The 21,937-nt window shown below is 40.3% G+C and overlaps 1 pseudogene; it reads left to right on the forward strand.

Moving 5' to 3' along the window:
• The window catches only part of LOC141323571 (uncharacterized), a 55,243-nt pseudogene extending 48,287 nt beyond the window's left edge, over positions 1-6,956 (forward strand).
• Positions 6,957-21,937: the final 14,981 nt, after the last annotated feature.

The raw sequence follows: 21,937 nt of genomic DNA on the forward strand, positions 1-21,937 counted from the left end.
ATTTTTTTTTTTTTTTTTTTTTTTTTTCAAATATGCCTCGATTAAATGTAGTCCGGTAAAATCACATTTATTTGAGTGAAACATAGCATTTGTTTCAGTAGATTATCAATTGACCAAGAGAGAGTGTGAAGGCAAGAGAGATGACAGTTGTGTGTGTGCGTAACGTTAACGTTACCTGCCTGCATGCTGTGCGTCTCTCTCTCTACAAACAACAATTCATTCAAAAACAGCAGCTTTACCACCCCATTGCTGAGGAATATACTGTAGCGATGTAGTATCTAGGATATTTTAATAAGGATCGCAGGCAAACGCTGACAAGAAGTTTATGTATGTGCGCAGCACAATGCGATCTCCGACCTCTCTCTCTCTCTCTCTCTCTCTCTCTCTCTCTCTCTCTCTCTGTGCTTTTGCGTGCATCAAGTAAAGCAGCACATTAATATACAACAGGGATTAAACTGACTTGGAACTACCTGTGCATTAAACGGTTTTACTGCACACCTGCCAGCCAATCAGAATCCAGTATCCAGACATTCCATGGAATAATATAATTATATTTTATGCACAGATTATATACCAATTAAAAAATAATAATAATCTGGGGAAATGTGAATCATATTTCATTATAAATAAACTTCTGTAGTGGTAAACAGAAACTGACACAAATATACTTTTTGTGTCCTCATTTGCCTCAATAGCAAAATAAAAATAAAATCAATGACAGTGTTTTAGTAACTTTCCAAAACAGGAATAAATAAACAAATACACAAACAAACAAAAATAACAAGAGATTGATTACAATAGTCAAAAAAGTGCTAGATCAAATTTGCCATCACACAACCTTTGTAACAGTTACGCAGCATTGACTAGTTTTATGTGAATGTAATGGCGTGGTATATCAACATAAAACAATTTTATAAATGTACATAAAAAATAGAGAATAATATTGATAGATTTACGATGTTAATAACTTTAGAAAAGCATCATCATATGGGTACGAAATTCTATTCTATATACAACATTTCTATAATGTGTACTTGTGTTTGTGGTTCTAGAGAGCAGTGAACAAAAGGGACTTTTATTTTGGTCTGGTGATGTGACGTCATAAATCTGCGCCGCGCTCCTCATCTGTTGAGATATACTTGAAAAAAGGTTTGTGGTTTTAACGTGTTTAAATCAATGCAAACTGTTACACAAGTTAAAGCATTTGCAAGTTATGTAAAATAAATAAATGCATTATTGTTAAATATAACGTTGTAATAATTTATTGTGTTACTTAAAAGTTAGCCTTAGTATATAACCTTAGTATATCATGAATTAATCGTGTGATATAAGGAGTGATCTGTGATTCGATTCAGTGGCACGCGGACTAAAAACGACAACAACAAACACAAACGAGTGAATGACAACCAAAAATGATTTCATTAAAGTGAAATTTATTAGATATGATAAATAATCGAATACCAAATATAAATAAAAAATAGTCTACCTAAATATGAACCTTCTGTGTAATTTGTATGCATTTTATGTATAAGTCTATTAACTCTCTGAATGTCTTACTAGTGCACTGACTACTGAACTAGGAGCTGATTGAGATGCAGAATGAGATTTAGTTTGCATTGATTTTTTCTTTCTATTAATTATTCTCATCTTAAACAGGACAAAGTGTCCAAACACACAGAAAAACTCCTGGAGAATCAACAGAGATCCACGTGACACACTATTATAAAGATGGCGTTTATTAAAGAGGAGAATGAAGACGTGAAGATTGAAGAAGCATTCAGAGTCAAACATGAAGAAACTGAGGAACAAACAAAGATGGAGTTTATTAAAGAGGAGAGTGAAGACATGAAGAGTTTAGAAACATTCAGAGTCAAACATGAAGACACTGACGAACAAACAGGTTGGTTTTTATTCTCAAAGCTGAAATTAAAGATATTAATGAATAATGTGTGTAGACATCATGCATTTAGTTCAGTTGTAACAATAATAAGTAATTAGCCTAAACAATATAAAAAAATTCCCCCTGTAACATTAAAAACCAATATTTGCTTCTAATTTTAAAAGTATTAATTTCTAGCACTTTGGTAAATATGCAAAAGTCTCTAAGAAAATAATTAATTTTGCGCAAAGCAAACCTTGAAATGTGAGTAATCGTATTTGGTGACTGCATGCTGTCTACAAACAGTGCTGTAAATATAAAGCATGTCTGACAATTAAAAAAAGCCAAAACAAAAGCACAAACAAGTTACATTTAGTTGTAATTATGTGAAGTGTAAGATTGTAATGTATTAGTTGTACACTTAAATATCTTATATTTATAAAAATATAACAAACGGGGGAATAATGGCGGCGTTGGGGGGCTGGGGGGTATAGGAAAAAGGGAAAAAAAGAAGGAACAAAATATATAAAATAAATAAATAGATAAAGAGAAGAAATTAAGAAAATAATTCCAATATTAGCAGTATAATTAATTCAATAAAAGAATGAACAAATAAATAGATGAGCGCTGTTCAGGAGCATCAGAGTGGAGCAGTAGGTCACAGTTATAAAGAAGGTACTGTATTTTACCATGAGAACGATATAAACCAGTGCTTCTCAAACTGATGGAGGGGGACGTGAACAAAATGCTGAGCTTTGGGATTTGTTTATTTCTACCCCAACTTCAAGTAACATTGTTACTTGTATTTCTGACAAGAAAAATGCTTCTCTTAGTATAAAAACAGTTACAGCTGGGAAAATAAGTATTTGACACACCAGAATTTTTTCAGTAAGGGTATTTCTAAGTGGGCTATTGACACAAAATTTCCACCAGATGTAGCCATCAAGCCAAATATTGAATTCATTCAAAGAAATCAGAACATTTAAGTATACAAGTTGAGTCATAATAAATAAAGTGAAATGACACAGGGGAAAATAATTGAACGCACTTTATTTAATAATTTGTAGAAAAGCCTTTGTTGACGATTACCAAGGTTATAGTAGTTTTGGATTTTTTCATTAGTTTTAGTTTTTATTTCGTTTTGACTTTTTGTTTTCAAATGCAGTTAGTTTTAATTAGTTTTTAGAGGCAAATTTAATAGTTTTTATTAGTTCTTATATTTTGGAACTGCTTTGTTTTAGTTTAGTTTTTATTAGTTACAGTGTTAGTTTTATTATTATTATTTTTTTTAAATTAAGATATTTGTCAGGTGCATGATTCAAAATCACCAGAATAAGCATTGTATAATAAAAATTCAACCAAAGATACATTTGGAAACATGTTTTATTCAGAGGACACATGAACACCCATCCTTAAATTAAAATACAACAGCCCACAAGATACCAGCCCTAAGTACAATATTTGTGCTTCTAGAGTCCAAGCATCCTAAACTTAAAGACAAACTCCTTGAGTTCTTTGAGCGTAAGAAACGCGAGCAAGAAGGGCAAAAACTAGTGCTTAAACCAACCACATCGGTGAACGTGGCTGTGCTAAAAGCCTCATACTTAGTGGCTAGTCGAATTGCTAAAGCTAAGAAACCCTTTACTATTGGGGAAGAGTTAATTCTGCCTGCTGCTAAAGACATGTGCAATGAACTACTTGGGGAGGCTGCGGCTAAAAAAATAGCTCTGGTACCGTTTTCTGCAATCACTGTCCATAGACGATTTGATGATATATCAGAGGGTATAGCAGCGGAGTGATCCACACAACTGATTTGGCACATGTTTTACGCCGGATGCCCTTCCTGACGCAACCTAGACCTGAGGCTGCACTAAACCGTGCAACCCCAGTGCTAGGACACACCCACTCACTCATTCACTCACACACTACGGCCAATTTAGACTGTTCAATTTACCTATGCATGTCTTTGGAATTGTGGGGGAAGATGTAGTTAAAATAATCAACCACATTAAAGCACACGTACTAAACTCTTACTAATTTGAGCAGCTCTGCAAATTGCAAATGACGGTGGTCTTAAGAGTGTGTACGAGCAAACCTCTCTGGCGGGTTTTTGGATCAAAACCAAAGCAGAATATCCCGAGATAGCCGTAAAAGCGCTGAAAAACGTTGCTACCACTTCCCGCAACATACCTATGCGAGGCCGGGTTTTCGACAATGACTGCAACTAAGACAAAATAGCGCAATAGACTGGACATTTCAATCACACTGAGGGTGATACTGTCTTCCATAAACCCAGATGGAACCTTCTTGTTGCAGGGAAACAAGCACAGGGCTCCCACTGATAATATTCGTTCAGTTCCCATATTTTGTTAAGCCTGTTCACACTTGAAAGATAGCTTTGAGTTGTTCAATGTTTATAGTTCATAGTTAATATTGTTCAAATTTCACTTCTTCAAGTTCACGTTTCTCACATGATTTCTCACACACAAACTCCAAATACATCTACATAAACCTGCGCTTGCTCTGTCTCGTATGCATGCACGCACTGTCACGATCTGATGCACTTGTTAATGCCGGATCTTTTAAAATCAGCTCAAATTTAGCACTGGTGGAAACGGTAGGCTAAAATTAATTAATTCGTTATGACCCCCTCCCCGCCGGTCCATGAAAAAAAAAAAAAAAAAAACGGTCCATGGTACATAAAAGGTTGGGGACCCCTGCACTAGAAGGCATAAAAAATGGTACATCATAACTGAGATCAGTTTTTTTCTAGGTTTCCTAAAATATTATTAGATTTAATAAACTGAATAGCATACAGCTTAAACTCTATAGGACACCAGTCGACTATGATCAGGTTTGGACACCATGATATGAGATCTAGCATACATGCATTACAAATCTACATGATTGGTGTTACCTGTTTTGTGGCATTAAACTGGGGTTAACTTATTTCTTTGTTTTCACACCTTAGGCCCAACAGCACTGAAAGAGGAGAAGGAAGTACTGAATGAAACTGAAGAGAAAGATCAGTTTGAGAATCTTCATGTTTTCATAACTGGAAAAAAATCAATGTGTTCCTTACAGTCAGAAAATACATCTACACAAAAAAGAGCCCAAAAGACAAAAACTAGGAGTTTTTTCACTTGCTTTCAGCGTGGAAAGAGTTTCAGTGAACAAGGAGAAGTTAAAATCTACAAGAAAATTCACACTGGAGAGAAGCCTTTCATCTGTCTGCAGTGTGGAAAGAGTTTCAGTCAAAATAGAAGCCTTAAAAGGCACATGATAATTCACACAGGAGAGAAGTATTTTATCTGCCAACAGTGTGGAAAGAGTTTCAATCAAAAAGGAAGCCTTAAAGTCCACATGAAAATTCACACAGGAGAGAAGTCTTTCACGTGCCGTCAATGTGGAAAGAGTTTCAGTCAACAAGGAAACCTTGGAAGGCACATGAGAATTCACACTGGAGAGAAGCCTTTTATCTGCCAACAGTGTGGAAAGAGTTTCAATGAAAATGAAAACCTTAAAATCCACATGAGAATTCACACAGGAGAGAAGCCTTTTATCTGCCAACAGTGTGGAAAGAGTTTCAGTGTAAATAGAAACCTTAAAATCCACATGAGAATTCATACAGAAGAGAAGTGTTTTATCTGCAAACGGTGTGGAAGAAGTTTCAGTAATCCTGGATACCTTAGAGTCCACCTGAGAGTTCACCCTGGAGAGAGACCTTACGCCTGCAAACAGTGTGGAAAGAGTTTCATTCAACGAGGACACCTTGACAAGCACATGAGGATCCACAACAGATAGAAGACTGACAGATCCCCTCAGTGTGGAAAGAGTTTCAACCAAAATGTGTGAAACAGACAGTTCTGCCCTTTATTTTGATTGGTTGACCCACATCTGAAGCTCAAAAGTATGTAGAGAGAATTCTCCCCAACTGATACTCTAAAAAGGACACATACTGCCATAGGAACTGACAACTTTCATTAATTCTTAGAAAAAACTTTCTGTGAACAACACAGATCATTGTGTATATTATTACTGTTCATTTAGTTTGTCTTTTGTGAAAGATGTTTTTGTAAAAGATGGTGTATGTTATCTTTTGATACCTATACAACATATTAGTGTTTTAAGAATCTTTAGTCATTTTTGCATGAACAACCAATCCCAGTACATATGCAAATACCATGCTTACAGACGAAGAGTCGTAAACTTTCCCTCCAAAAGCAAAAGTCACCATTGGCTCTCTAGCCTCCCAATTATCAATTACCCTGGCCTCTCTTACCTTTGTCTCCTAACTGTGACCCCCATAGGAGATAAAAGCTTCACACAGCAGGGCTTGACATTAACGCTTGTCCGGGACAAGTGGTTTTGTAAAAGGGCAAGTGAAAGAGAATTTTACTGGCCGGACCAGACAAGTAACCTGATTAAAACATCAATGACAAACAATAACTAGCGCGGCAACGAAACTTGGTGAGAATGATTCTGATTGTATTAACTACAGTGCAAACGGTGACTGAAAACGGACAGTATCAAGCTCGTGCAGCCTATCTGACTCAGGGGAAATCATCACTAATTGGCGCAACAGCATACACAAAGAAACAAACATGAACACACATACCGCGGTACAAAAAATATATAAATATTGTATAACATATTATATAGGTAAGCATTTTTACGATTGCAAGCGTGACATGGATTTTACAGTTAAGATTATTTATGCAGCGCGTTTTACATTACAAGTTGTGTCAAAGCAACCTTACAGTATTAAAATAATAAAGTAAAATGTCAATAATAATGCAAGAGTTCCATATTGCAACAAAGTCAAATTGGGGAGGACTCATCTGGTTCCCATGGCCTTGTGCCGGTGGCCGTTTAGGGTAGCAGTTCTTTCCTGATGATCTGTCTCTGGGGCTCATCTAGTTGACACGGTATCCGCTGACATTCGGCTGTATGTAAGTATTATATATGTATTATATGTAAGTGTGAACTCATGAATTGATTCCGGACATCGCAGCGCTGTCTTCATTAGCTTAGCTCGCCTCTGGCCCGCCTACATCAGATACACCGATTCGATTGGTTCCCAGAACTGCTTACGTAATGCAGTAACATGCATCATTGCTCGATGCCAGAGTGTCTTGCAGAGACAATTCAAATTGTGCTCTTGCAAGACCTCTGGATTTCCAGGGTACAGTATTTATATAATTTTTTACCTTTGATACACAGCCATGTCCATCTATCATGAGCATGAGCTTTTCATCTGGCATGTTAGATGTGTGTGCGCTCTGCCGTAGCATACACAAACGCCAGAAGGGAAAATCTGCAAAAGTTCCGGATGAGTTTGCGCAAGCATCTTTTAGCTTTCAATCGGTTTGAATCAGGATATAGCAAGTAATTACCGTTTTGAATAGCCGCTATACACACAATCTCTGTGCACTGTGTGAACAAATGAGTGTCGTATACACACGCGACAGATCGCTTCTGGCGTTTGTGTAAAATACGCCAGAGCGCGTACACATGTAACTTGCCGGAGGAAAAGCTTGTTCTCAGGACAGTTGGACATGGCTGTGTATCAAGGGTAAAAAAATTATATAAATACTGTTCAGTTTCGTGTCTTAGGACATCAGTGTATCAGCACGAGCCGCATGGTGTAATTTGGATTTGTCTGTGCATGTTTTTGTTTACTTTTAAAGGTCTGGTCCCCATCCATTGCCATTATATGGCTGGCAGACTGCACTGTTTTTTGTTAAAAATCTTCGTTTGTGTTCTGCTTAAGAAATAAAGTCACCTACATCTTGGATGCCCTGGGGGTAAGCAGATAAACATCAAATTTTCATTTTTGGGTGAACTATCCCTTTAGGCTGAAATATATCTAGACATATTCTGAATGCAAAACTAAATGTAAACGATTTTGAAAAGTTGAATAGATTCACACTTTATAGCATCGCTGCCTGAAGATATATAAAGTTCTGTCATTTCACCCAGCCTTAACATGCAGTAATGTTTTAAACACATTTGACTAGCTAGTTGATACATTAAAAAAACAACTATCAAAACTGATTGGCTAACAGGCAGCTAACGCTATTTTTCTCCTAAACGTGTCGGTGCTTGGTTATTTCATGTTTACTGAAGGCAAATCTGAATGATGCACCAATTTAACTTTAATCAACAAGGAATTGATTATGATGACACCCTTGCCTTAATGCAGAAAACGTCTCAGGTTACGTATGTAACCCTAGTTCCCTGAGAATAGGGAACGAGACACTGCGTCCTCTAGAGGGCGCTTTTGGGGAACGCTGCAGCGTGCCTCGAGTCTGAAGAATGCATAGAAAAACTACATGAAATGGCCGGCGCCAGCGTATGACGTCACCGCGGCGCGTCAGTCGCTGCCGTTGCGTCACTACCGGGCGACCATAACATAAAAGAGGCGCCCGTGCAACACAATACATCTTCAAAGTCTGAAGCTTTACCGTCCGAAGCATGGCGAGGAAGCCTAGAGGACGCAGTGTCTCGTTCCCTATTCTCAGGGAACTAGGGTTACATACGTAACCTGAGACGTTCCCTTCCGAAGGGAACTCTCACTGCGTCCTCTAGAGGGCGCTTTTGGGGAACGGTATACCAACACTGCCATGCTGAGGGGAGTGCATGCTAAGCCAGCGAGCACTAAGCAACAATTCTGAGAGGAATTGCCCCTACTAGGACGTGGTGACGGCTGTCAAAACGTTACCCCTCCCGGCCAGAGGCCTGACCTGTTACCCACTTACAGACTGGGTAGAACCCAGGGCACAGCTCAGGCTTGGAATTATAGTAATTCCTTCTGAGGGAAACGGCTAAGCTTCGATGGAAACTTAGACTTGTCAGAACCAGAAACTACCGCAACATAGGGCCTAGTTCCCTCAGGAACTGGCTCCCATAAGAGGGCAGAAACCTGTCCTGGGTCCGTTCAAAGGGCCACTAGTAGTGGCGCGCCCCAATAGTGGATGGTCAGAAGACATCAGCTAAGATATCAAAGGAGTCGAACCCAGGGAACCGGGGTTGTAAGCCGACTTCAATAGATGGGAACAAGGCAAAGCGTGTGACCCATACCAAAAAGGATTTAAAAGAGGAACTCAAACTTGGTGGGAACCTACCAACACGTGGATTTTATAGAAGTGCCCCAGGTGTGTGTGCACTTACCACACTTGTGGTTTTAACTGGAAGACGCCCAGGCATAGCGTGGGACGCTTACCGACATGATCGGATTTAAGGGGAGTGTTTTCCCAGGGGGTTTCACTATCAGCTCCATGCCGTCTGAAGAGACAGAAAGGGTATGACCCTGATGGTTAGGGGATTGCCACACTAACCCTCCCCTGGACAGAAGCTCGCAAGCTATCTGTCAACAGAGATGAACATGGAGCTGAGACCATCCTGAAATGGTGGACGATAGTAGAGGACAAAAATCCTGACCCTGATCCATAGGGAGGATCGCTTCTCCAGAAGGGGGCACTGCTGTCTTTTAGGGAACCCTTAATGAAAAGGGGGGAAGCGTGCACAGCCCGGTCCACGCGACCTGTATGAAGGTCTGGCAATCTCACGAAGGTGGGTTGGCGCTCATAGAAGACCCTTCCCAGAAGGGGAGCTGCACAACCGAACAGGAGCGAATGCTCTCACTGTTACCCTTCATAGAGGGAAGCATACATCCAGAATAATGGCTGGAGAGTAGAAACCTGAAGCATGAAGGTCAAGCTCCTACCCTGGGAAACAGGGAGGAGAACTTGGCCACCAAGGAGTGGTGCTCTTATAAGTGAACCCTGGAAAGGGGGCACGCCAACATCCTTGTAGCAGATTCATAACTCTCAAGGGTCTGTCCCTGGTAGATTCCTACCCTCAGGAGGGAGGAAACATTCCGTCCTAGGAAGTTGCTCTGAAGGAAACCCTGAATTAGGGGAGGTCAGGTCCGTTCCAGCAATCCTGCGCACAGGGAGGAACGCGAGCTCTTAACCTTAACAAAACCCATTCCTCAGAAGGGGGAGCACTCAGTCCTGGGAAGTTGCTCTGAAGGAAACCCTGGATTAGGGGAGCTCAGATATGTTCCAGCAATCCTGCGCACAGGGAGGAACGTGAGCTCTTAACCTTAACAAACCCTTCCCTCAGAAAGGGGAGCACTGTTTGCCTTGAAAGTTTCTGGGAAGCTCCGGAATGAATAAGGGCAGCTTCCTAGTTCAGACACTTCGTAAACCTTTCCTCAGAAAGGGAAGTGGAACTAGGCCTGGGGGGCGAGAATCGATCCTAGAGTGACGGCTTTGAAAGATGCTCAAACCCTCTGTAGGGGAGACATTCGTCAGCCTGGGTGTAGATCCTACATCAAGTGCTGCCTCAGCCCTCAGGCTTAGAATGAGGCGACTTGAAGAGAGTCACAAAGTGGCACTCAGATTTACATAAAAACCCCTTCCTCAGAAAGGGGAGCGCACACCAAATGGACCGAGAATCAAGACCCCAGCTGGAAAGCATGTCACCAGGTGGAGCTCAAATAAGAACCTTTTCCGCCGAAAAGGGAGCAACCAAACCTGCTCCGGGTTCGCAGCGAGCACTCCGGTCTGCTGCACTCCTATTCAAGTGAACGCCTGTCTCAACAGGTGTAGACACTCAGTTTCCATGGAAACCGTATTTAGGAGAGGACACGAAGCGGATCCTCGCACGCAGGCCGTCTGCAACAGAGTTAAACATACAAGTGCAATCTTAACCATAAATATCTTAAGATGCTTACCTAGGGAGAAAGGAAAATTTCCTTTTGCTCGTTTAACCACTGAAGGGGGAAGCCTGATAGTGCTGGAACAAGTGTTGTGTAGACGGACACCACCATACAACCGTTTGAAGGGAGGGGTGCTCCGTCGAGATGTTTCCACCTTTTTCTGAGGGAAAAACACAACACGCAACCTAACCCTGCAGGCAACACGCCTATCCAGCCATAAGGGGGGCGTAACTAGGGAGTTATGCTCCTGTCTCAATAGGGCATAAGTCTACACTAGGCCTGCAAAGGACAGCATAACCATATCAAGGGCAAACCCAAGAAAGACTTAGGGAGCTTACCTTGAAGAGGACAAGGTCCTATGTGTAATGTATGCTGTAAGGGTTGGTTTACCGCACAGCCTGTGGAGTGGAGAGGGCAAAACACTGCCGTAACCTTAATCCATAGGATCAGAGGGGGGCGTCTGCCGTAGACTCGTCGTATTTCTTCTGTGGAGAGAGAAAACATACACAGGCCTGAGACAGTATGAAGTTCCTTCAAAGTAAAAAACGGATCATACTCACCCATTTAAGAGCATCCTGCTTCATAGAAAGAGGCGGGACTCCCCTCAGAGACCGCCTGATTCCAGACCGTCAGTAAATTAGGGTTCTATACAGGTAGAACCACCAAAGAACATCATAGGTCCGGGGAGTGCAGGAAGCTTAAATGGCGACAGGGGAATTAAAATGGCGACCCGACTGGACCGAGGGAAGGAGAGGTTTTATTAGGTATTACTCTGACCCCTGCGAGAATTTTGTCTCGCTTGGATGACTTCCCTTAAATCCTGTCTGCCACCTCTCGATCCGCGTCGCCTCCTAGACCTGCTCGCAGGGGGAGGAGGAGCGCGGGATGCAACACTAGCCTTCTGCACCTGCCTCTGTTCCTCAGAAGGAGGCGGCGCAGGACCCCTGTGGTGTTCGGGCTGAGACCTGGGCCTTCGAGGGATAAAGGACTTGAAGGCAGCTGAGCGCGTCTTCGCTTCTCTGAACTTTTCAACCACCGTCTCGACGGAGGCACCGAAAAGCTCAGATGGCGAAACCGGTGCGTCGAGAAGAAAGCCCTTCTCTTTCCTCCCGACATCAGTCAGGTTCAACCACAGATGTCTCTCCGTAGCCACCATAGCCCCCATGGCCCTGCCCATATGGGTAGCGGCCTGCTTGGTGGCACGGAGAGCGAGATCCGTGGTGCGACGGAGCTCAGCCACCTGGTCAGGGGAAAGACCCTGACCGTTGTCCAGGTCTTTCAGCAGATCGGCTTGGTAGGCTTGGAGCACTGCCATGGTGTGCAGTGCACCCACCGCCTGACCTGCTGCTGCATATGCTCTGCCGTTCAGCCGGGATTTTAATTGCAGGGCCGGAGAAGGCAGAGAGGGAGTCTTGAGAGAGGAGGCCCGCCCTGTGGAGAGATAGCAGGCTAGCGTCTCTTCCACAGGGGGCATCCTCTCATAGCCGTGGTCACGCAATCCCTCGATATTAGCATAGTTCGCCATGGACGAACTATGAATGCGCGCCGAGTACGGCTTTTTCCAGCCCTTCTCGATCTCAGTATGAAGATCGGGAAGGAATGGGAGACTCACCGGAGCTGGGTGGTTATGGCCTGAAAGATACCGCTCGTCGAGGCGACCCCGCGGCGTTATCTTTCTAGCCCGCTTCCACGGCAGGTCGAGCCTGGCCGTGGCGCGGTCCATAACCTCCAGCAGCTCTTCATATGCAGGGCAGGAAGGTAGAGAGGATTCAGCCTCAGCGTCTTCATCCATCTCTAGCACTTCCTGTTCTTCTTGGGTGGAACCCAAAAGAGCACTTGCTCCTGGATCTGACGACGTCAGCGATAACGCATCATCATCAGCTAGGAGCCTGTCATCGTCTCCGGCTGGCGAGAGAGAGAGACCCTTCTCAAGTTCGTCAGCCAGTTCCACTTGCGAGCCCCACGAGCTCAGTTTCCTCCGTGCCTCGGCAACGGCAGGACCCGAACCGCGAGGGGCAAGTGAATGCTCATCTTTCCTCAGAAAGAGAGACAGACGAGACCGGAGCTTCTTCATAGGGAAGCGCTCACAATGTACACACAATGCCCCCTCAAGGACATCGCGTGTGTGCTCTTCGCCCAAACAGAATACGCAAAGTTCATGTGTGTCATCAGGTGTCAAATAACGAGGACACGGATGAACACACCGCTTAAACGACTTGCTAGTGCTTGCCATGATAGTAGTTTAAAGAAAGGATTCTTACCGTTTCTTCCAATGCACATCCAAACCGGGAAAGCTGAAGACAGCGAAGATGTATTGTGTTGCACGGGCGCCTCTTTTATGTTATGGTCGCCCGGTAGTGACGCAACGGCAGCGACTGATGCGCCGCGGTGACGTCATACGCTGGCGCCGGCCATTTCATGTAGTTTTTCTATGCATTCTTCAGACTCGAGGCACGCTGCAGCGTTCCCCAAAAGCGCCCTCTAGAGGACGCAGTGAGAGTTCCCTTCGGAAGGGAACTGAGAAAAGTGGCTGATCCAATGCTGACTCTGCTGCAGGCAGCTCACGTGCATGAGTGTTAAGGTTGGGGGAGGGGTGTGTCTGAACCAAAGGTCTGAACTAAATCAGCACCCTGATAAAGATGTTGATTGGCACAAAGTATTTTATGTATTTTAAAAATACAAAATACTCATCTTAAATGTATTTAAATACAAATTACATTAGATTTTTCCCAAAGGCTTTAAAATACAAAATAGTATTTTGTATTTCAAATACGTATTTTAAAAACATTTATTTAAAATAATGCCCATCCCTGGGAGCAACTATATCTAAAGTGCTAGAAAAAAGAGAGTCAATAGTTTCTGTTGCATCATCAAGTTTTCCTGAGCTATCGGATATGCTGAGGAATTCAGATAAATCAGGAAGGTTACTTACAAAGCAGTCTCTTGTGGAAAAAGTAATGGTTCTACCGTACTTATAGCGAGGAGTTAGTTTTACAGTTTTAGTTATATGGAGTATACAAGAGACTAGATAATGATCTGAGATATCATCACTTTGCTGCAGAATTTCAACGCCATTAACATCAATTCCATGTGACAGTATTAAATCTAGAGTATGATTTCGGCAATGAGTAGGCCCTGAGATGTGTTGTCTAACCCCAATTGAGTTCAGAATGTCTATAAATGCTGATCCCAATGCATCTTTTTCATTATCAACATGGATGTTAAAATCACCCACTATTAAGAATTTACCTGCGGCCAACACTAACTCGGATAGAAAATCAGCAAATTCTTTAATAAATTCTGTATGGTGCCCTGGTGGCCTGTAAACAGTAGCCAGTACAAACGTCACAGGAGATTTATCATTAATACTTGTTTCTTTGGATAATGTTATATAAAGCACCATTACCTCAAACGAGTTATACTTAAAGCCCGTTCTCTGAGAAACACTGAACATATTGCTATAAATTGTGCAAACACCTCCCCCCTTGCCTTTTACACGTGGCACATGTTTGTAACAGTTTTGGGGGGTAGACTCATTTAAAATAATGTAATCGTCTGGTTTTAGCCAGGTTTCTGTCAAACAGAGCACATCTAGCTTGTGATCAGTGATCATATCATTTACAAAAAGTGCTTTTGTAGAAAGGGACCTGATATGATAAGCCAAGCTTTATCAATTGTTTCTCTGTATTATATATATTTTTTATTTGTTGAACATCAATTAAATTGTTAGTCTTGATTTGATTCAGGCGTTTTTTTGTATTTTCTAGCTCAGGGAACAGACACAGTCTCTATAGTGTGATATCTAGGTGAAAGGGTCTCTATGTGCTGAGAATTAACTGATTTCTGTGACGTGAGGCGGCTAGCAGACGGTCGGTTTAGCCAGTCTATCTGCTTCCTGACCTGGGCCCCAGTTAGTCAAGTGCAAATGCTAAGACTACGTGCCATATGGCGAGATAGGAGAGATGCTCCACATCCGGAGGGATGAAGACCATCTCTTTTCAACAGGTCAGGTCTGCCCCAGAAACTCGTCCAATTGTCTATGAAACCTATGTTATTTCGTGGGCACCACTTTGACATCCAGCCATTGAGTGACCACAGTCTACTGTGTATCTCGTCACCACGGTAAGCCGGGAGGGGACCAGAGCATATAATGGTGTCTGACATCGTACTTGCAAGTTCACACACCTCTTTAATATTATTTTTAGTGATCCCCGACTGGCGAAGTCAAACATCATTAGTGCTGACGTGAATAACAATCTTACTGAATTTACGTTTAACATTAGCCAGCACTTTTAAATTTGCCAAGATGTCAGGTGCTCTGGCTCCCGGTAAACACTGGACTATGGTGGCTGGAGTCTCTATTTTCACATTCTGTACAATAGAATCGCCAATTACTAGAGTGGTTATTGTATAATGGTTCCAACTTACCACTGTTGTATTGATGAACTCTTGAAGAGAGGGATGGGATAAGGAACAACGGAGTGAATAGGACGTAAAAGAAATCACGATTCGCAAGCTAATCGGCTAACAGAATGCTAACTTGTTGCAAATTGTGGTTGTGGAATAAAAGCGAAACGGTTCGCGCGAGAGAAAGGAGAGGGGTAGTAGGCACGAGTAGAGAACATGACTGTAAATGCAAGTCGCCAGTGGCAAGCTAAATAGCTAACCCACTGCACTCGCGGTTAACGGGTAAAGTGAGCAGTCCAATTAGTGTGACGGATAATTTCACAGGTATGTTGGGAGTAAAGCTGTTTTTAATTACTTTAAACAGCAGAGAGTAATAATAAGATAGAGATTTCTAAAGGAAACAAGCTCCAGAAAGCTACAATCACAGAGAGCTAAAAACACAAACCACACTGCAGCTCAGCACTACAACAATAGTTCAGTAAACTAGTAGTTAATATTACCTGACTTACATTTTAGATACATCATTGACCATTTTTGCAAACAAAAATAGCTCTAAGCCACAGCAGAACAGTCGCAAATCTCTGAGAAACACACAGCAGTGTTTCAGTACTGAATGATTTAGCACTTTTTTTTAATGAATTGTGAATCCGTAACCTACTACCACTATTGGTCGTTCGGTTTCATATTTAAAAGTATTGCATTTTTCCAACATTTTAGATTTATGTAAAAAAAAAATTAAAACATTAATCTTGTAACATTATTTATGTATTTGCAATTTTACTGTGTAAATGCATTTTTGGGAACCTCTTATCTTCATTAAACAGTCTGAGTAAATACATTTAAATGGCATTTTTGATGCAGGCTAGGTTTTTCCTGTGCAGTGGAAAGATGGAGTTCGTTGATACTGATTTAATTTGAATGGTAGTGATACTGAGTCACATTAATTAAATGTATTGATAAAATTGAAGAATTAAATGATGACATACATTTAGTAAGGTTTGGAAAATAAATTTAAAAAGTGTCCTAGAAGGCAAATATTACAAATATTCTGATTGAAGTAAGACTTTATAAAGTAGTGATGAGACTATTGCTACAGAAAGGATTAATTTACAGCAAAAAAAAAGGCTTTTTTTTTGGCCCCGGACAAGTAAATTTTTTACTCGGACAAGTGAATGTCTCATTTACTTGTCCAAAGGACAAGAACATGTCAAAGCTTAATGTCAAGCCCTGCACAGTGACTTGCCTCAGTTCTCCAGGCTTTTCTGAGTTCTTTTAGTCCTGTGTCTCATCACTTCTATCTTCTGCAACCTTGTCTTTTCATTCCACCAAAGTTCACAGGAATTTAATTGGGTCTCTTTCTCAGCTCATCATTCTTCTTCATTTTCCACCTTGGAAGAAACTCCCAATCACCACAGAGTCAGGACACCTTTGGAACTCATAGCTCTTCAAACCTGGAAGAATGTGATTCCAAGTCCAAAACCTTGAAACCATCAAGACTTTCACCCAAGACTGCATCCAAACACTCGTTAACGACCAAGGCAATGCAAGTATCATACATTTAACTAAACAAACAGAGGTTTAACGTTTTAAACGTTTTAATATGTGAACCCCGTTGTAAAACAGCAGAGGTGTCGATCTCCGAATGCGAGGATAGATAGCTCCTAAAGCATATTTCCATATAAATGCACGGCTAATTCGTTGTTTTGTCACAAGTGAAAAACAATATTAACCTTCTAGTTGTAAAAAGAGCCTCATATAAGCCTAATATTTCGTGCTATGGAGTCCATTCATTCGCATTCAGAGATCGACACTTCCTGACTGGCAAGACGGCAAACCAAATAGTGTAGGTGAGTTTTCCAAAAACTTTCTTTTCAGTAATCTCAGTGTACACAAACAATGTTCTCAGTGCTCGAGTTCATGTGTAGAGGCCCAGGGGATACTTCGAGCAAAGTTTCATGGTGTGTCGAGCCTTCTTAAGTGTTTTAAAAATATCGATTTTGATGCGCTCAAATTTATGCCCCTAGTACTCGCATTCACCAGCCATTGAAAACAAAACGAAATCACGGTTAATCTCAAAAATGGCTCGTTTGTCGTAATTATGCTTTTAGATATATGTTTGTCTCGTTTGTCATGTAGGATCATATCTACATGATTTTAATAGGATAACATTTTTATCTTTAATCTTTAGAAAATGTTCAAGAATACAGTTTTCCATTGTATCTATTACTAACCAATAGTTTTTGCAGTTTACTTAAACTCACCTTGATGTACTTTGTTCAGTTGCATAACATACATTAGTGCACAAATTTCTAAGGAACTGATAAGATTGATGAAACAAAAGACCATTTTAAAAGTATTTTAACTCTTTCCCTGCCAGAATTTTTTTGTAAAGTTGCCAGAAACTGATATAATTTTCAACAGTACCCTGTTTTATTCCATATTTGATGGGTTTTTGAGGATTGTACATGTAGAGGTATAAGATCAAACAGTTCTGTATTGCAAAGTGTATAATGTGAAATGACGCCTATTTTAATATCACTTACACTGGCGGGTGGCACGAGGGGGGCGATAATGAGCGGCAGGGAATTTCGCTCATTATGTCAGTCATGTCAACACACTACAAGACTTTGGCAGTATCCGAAATCGCCCCCTATACCCTCATTCACTATTCCCTGCATTAGTCCACTCGTACAGTTCACTTGAAGGAGTGAATAAAAACGAGTGAGTGAATTCGGACACTAAGTGCACCGGAAGAACTGCCGCTTTTGTATAGTATTGCTTACTGTTTAACAATCATTTAAAACTGAGAGTTCGAGTAGTAAGATTAAAGGATTTATCTTGAACTATGTCAAAGAATTTATGTATAAACCCTGGTTAAAAAAATTTATAATCACTTTACAACGAATTCGGTACCTGTGTTTTATGCTGTATTACGCCATGGACTAGCGCATTGTAAAATGAATAGATGGATGATTCAGCTGCGGCGCCATCATCTGGCAAGACGCGGTAATTCAGTCGGCGCGCGACTCTCACAGTGCATTATGGGTTATCTCTAGCTGTTGAGCGTACATCGTTTGTACACTCATTTTTGCGGTGTATTGTGGGATTGAATGAGTGCACTCGAGACAACGTCCACTATGGTTTCAAACACCACTTAAAATGGCTGTCCCATTTTAAGTGGGACAGCCAGGGGGCGATTTCGGTTACAGCCTTTGTCTAATTTCGTGTTGTGTTTATTAACTTTGCAGGTAAGACGAGAGACGTGCCATCGCAGTTTATGTTGATCAAATGTTTATGTGTGTATCCAATGTGTTTTTGTTTGAGACACCTGTGTTTAAAATCGATAAAATTAACCGCATCAGCGCACCCGCGGCTGGGATTCGGCCAACTCTGCCGTGCTGACGGAGGCTGTGTGAGGTATTGCAACATGACAGATTAATTGACATCAGTAGAGACTAAAACGCGCTCAATATTGTTTGTAGAGAGAGCCTGTATATATTTGATTATTAAGTCATTAGTGGCTGTATTCTGTCATTGTTTGATGAGAAATACGATGCTGGTGAAGAGAGTTTATAGTTTTATAAAAGAGTCTATAGTTTTATAAGAAAGATATCTAAAGAATACTGAAAATGTGTTTTTTACACAGTTTGTGTATGTTAGTACAGCATTATGATTTTATTATTGTACTGTTAAGAAAAGTGAGTTACATGATGTACATTGCAAACACTTAAATGTTGTGTATTTCAGGAAATTGTGTTATTTGAGTTTATTGAAAAGGGAGTTTTTGTCATTGATACGAAGAAGTCACACCTTCAGTCATGTCAACACACTACGAGACTGGGTGCGTTCGAAACCACATACTCAATGAGTAGGTGCTTATTTTCAATAAGTACTTACTTAACAAGCGCTAAAAGAGTACGTACTCTACAGCCAAATCTCATTGAGTATGAATGTGATCTGCACCTCTTCCGCCATGTTGACGTTATCATGTGACCAACAATGTTATAACAAGTGCAACAACTTAATATATACGACAGGTTTAAATCATCTTTCTATAAATATTTTGATATTGATGAAATTTGTTCATTTTGTGGTCCTGTTGAAGAAACAACTGTTCTTTTATTGTGATTGTAGTATAACGGATACCTTTTGGGTTCATTTTGTTTTTTGTATTTTTTAATTCTTAAAGAAATAATTTTTGTTAGGAAAACCCAAATTCTTTATTTTTTGCAAAAGTTATTACTTTTGTTTAATGTTTAAAATTGTTTATCCACACGCAAAACTATAGCCTTAAATTCTTGTTGAATTTCTCTTTTCATCCCTGAGGCTTATCAATAACAAAAACAACAAATCCAATTTTTGATAAACTATGATGTGAATATTTGAATTATTCAGAGATATTTAATCATATTTCCGTGTATATAATCGCATTCGATGATATAAGCAAGCCTAATAGTTATGTTTTCAGTTTTTCTCATTATGATTGTTCATTGTTAAAGATAAATACCATCTTTCCCTGAGCCTGTAATAAGAAGTTTTGTAGTGATAATAATAAAAAGAAAATAAGCACAACAGGTGCTCAAACACCTCATAGCATCAGTAACACAACAACCCTACCTAGTACATCTTCCTCCATGTTTGCAATATCTGCACAAAGGAGACGTGGATCCGCTGCTTGAAGTTCTTGTGTTTGGAGACGACAGTTGATTTTACACTCAAAAAATTAAAGTATTACTACTTAGAAATTATGATTAACTCAGAATGCACTGATCAATAATAATGATAAATGCTGACCTATAATTATATTCTTTAGTAAAACAAGCATGTTTTTTATCAAGTAATTAATTAATGCATTTGTTAATGAAACTTATACTTTATTTACTGATAACAACATGGATATATGAGTAAAATAATAAAGTAACCATGAACATAAATAAATACACATGGAACAAAGCTTTATTCAGACATATTGGTATTTTAGTCTTTCTCTAGATGCTCTCGCTGGCTCTTTGGTCTCTGAGGATGAAGAGACCACAGCAACATCTGGTCCAGATGAGACAAAGGGCAGGTGGAGTGATGGAGGGTCTCATCGATGGCACTTGACCATTTCCAGGATGCTGCTGAGGATTTCTCTTTTCTCACTGCACACACCAGTCTGCAGCAGACATTTCAGATCATACAAAGATGCACAAATACAATACATAGGCTGTCATTTGAACAGCACAATGTCATTAGATCTCTGTATTAGAAGTAACAAAATGAACAATCTTTATGTTAAGTTTCCGATTTAACTTTTTTCCCGCAAATGCTGCTGTCAACTTTGCTTTCAGGTCCTGCTCCACCGCAAAATATCTGCAACAAAGGCATAGAAATCAAGAATCAGAAAAGTGCTGTAATAGCTCTGCTTAAAGTTATTTTTTTTATTAAATATTATTAATATACTGCAACTTAAGGTTTAAAATATGTTTTATTGATGTCTGTACTGTACTCACTCAAAGCCTTTGATGGCAGCACTGCTTTATCAGTTATCTTGTCTCATCTGTCCCTGTAACATCCAGACAAGATTCAGTTATCTCTGCTTCATGTGCTCAATACTAAATTTATGAGGTAGCTGTTGTGTTAATTGGCTTTTAATCCAATAAAAATGCTCCTGATTTATCAACAGTACTATTAGACAAATGAAACAGATAACTCATGTTTAGTTACTATATGTACATGTGTTTATTTACATTACATTAATCTAAAGCAGTGTTGACTCTTGCCATCTGGGGGAGTCTTATGAAAGAGTGACCAGATGATCGGGACATAAAAGTGCAATGACATTATTTTTTTATTTTGTTTTTGGGATGCTATAGGGCTCTAAGGCTGCACGGGAACTTATTATCAACATCAAAGTCCAGAGTTCCTATACACGTCAAGAACGCTGGGCTTTGAACACAGTCAGATCAGATGGAGTATGCAGTTTCACTCATTTAGTGTATGTAGAACTTTCGCATTGATCATTAATGCAGTTTTGTGGAAGCCTATTGCATATACAGGCCTGATAGTGGAAAAAATTCCTGAGCCTGAACTTTTTTTCCCCTTACCCCCGAGGTGAGTGGGGTGGAGGTACTATGTATGCGACGCACTTTTACACATAACTTGTTGGTTCAGTTCAGTCAGATAAAGGTTTTTCACAAAAAACGCTTATAGATTGGCATTTCAGCCTTTATCCCATTAAAATGAATAAATCAAGTATATAATGCATAACATTTATTTAAAACAATGTCCTAATTGTTTAGATTTTTAGAAAGCACATTAACTTCTTTCACATTTACAACTCTGTGTTTGCATAAAAAACATTGGTCGAGATTTGCAATAATCTGACCAAAAACAGCTAAAAATTTGGACGTGCAAATTAATTCTATGTCACGAGGGGGCGCTTTAGGAGCGCTGAAATATTACGGTTTCCCTAAGAATGGCTGAAAGCAAAGCAGCATTAACGCTGTTTTATCAGTCATGAAATGAAAATGCCAACGACACGTTTCTGAGGACAGTCGGTTCCCTTCAGATACATTCATATAAAGACAACAGTGCCGCATTTTGACTTTGAAACGTGCAGTGAGCATATTTATTCAATGAAATCATTGCCTCTTAAAGTTTAATCCAGCTCTATCGCGTCTTTCCGTCCCCAACTGTACGACCTCTTAAAATAATTAATCCTCTTCTTTTACTATTTAAAATATTTACCACTTTTTATGGCCTTAAATTTGATACAACTAAATTGAGGAGTTTTAAGGACCCCATAAGCCCTCTACTTCAGGATAGCCCGTCGGGCAGCCGGTCAAATAATGTTGGTACCCCGACTGGAAAACCCAATAGCTCCGGGACGTCGGGCTAGCGATTTTGCGAGCCCTGTAAATATGCCTTTATCGAAATCCTTA

Source organism: Garra rufa, chromosome 1 (assembly GCF_049309525.1).
Source record: "Garra rufa chromosome 1, GarRuf1.0, whole genome shotgun sequence".
NCBI lineage: Eukaryota > Metazoa > Chordata > Actinopteri > Cypriniformes > Cyprinidae > Garra > Garra rufa.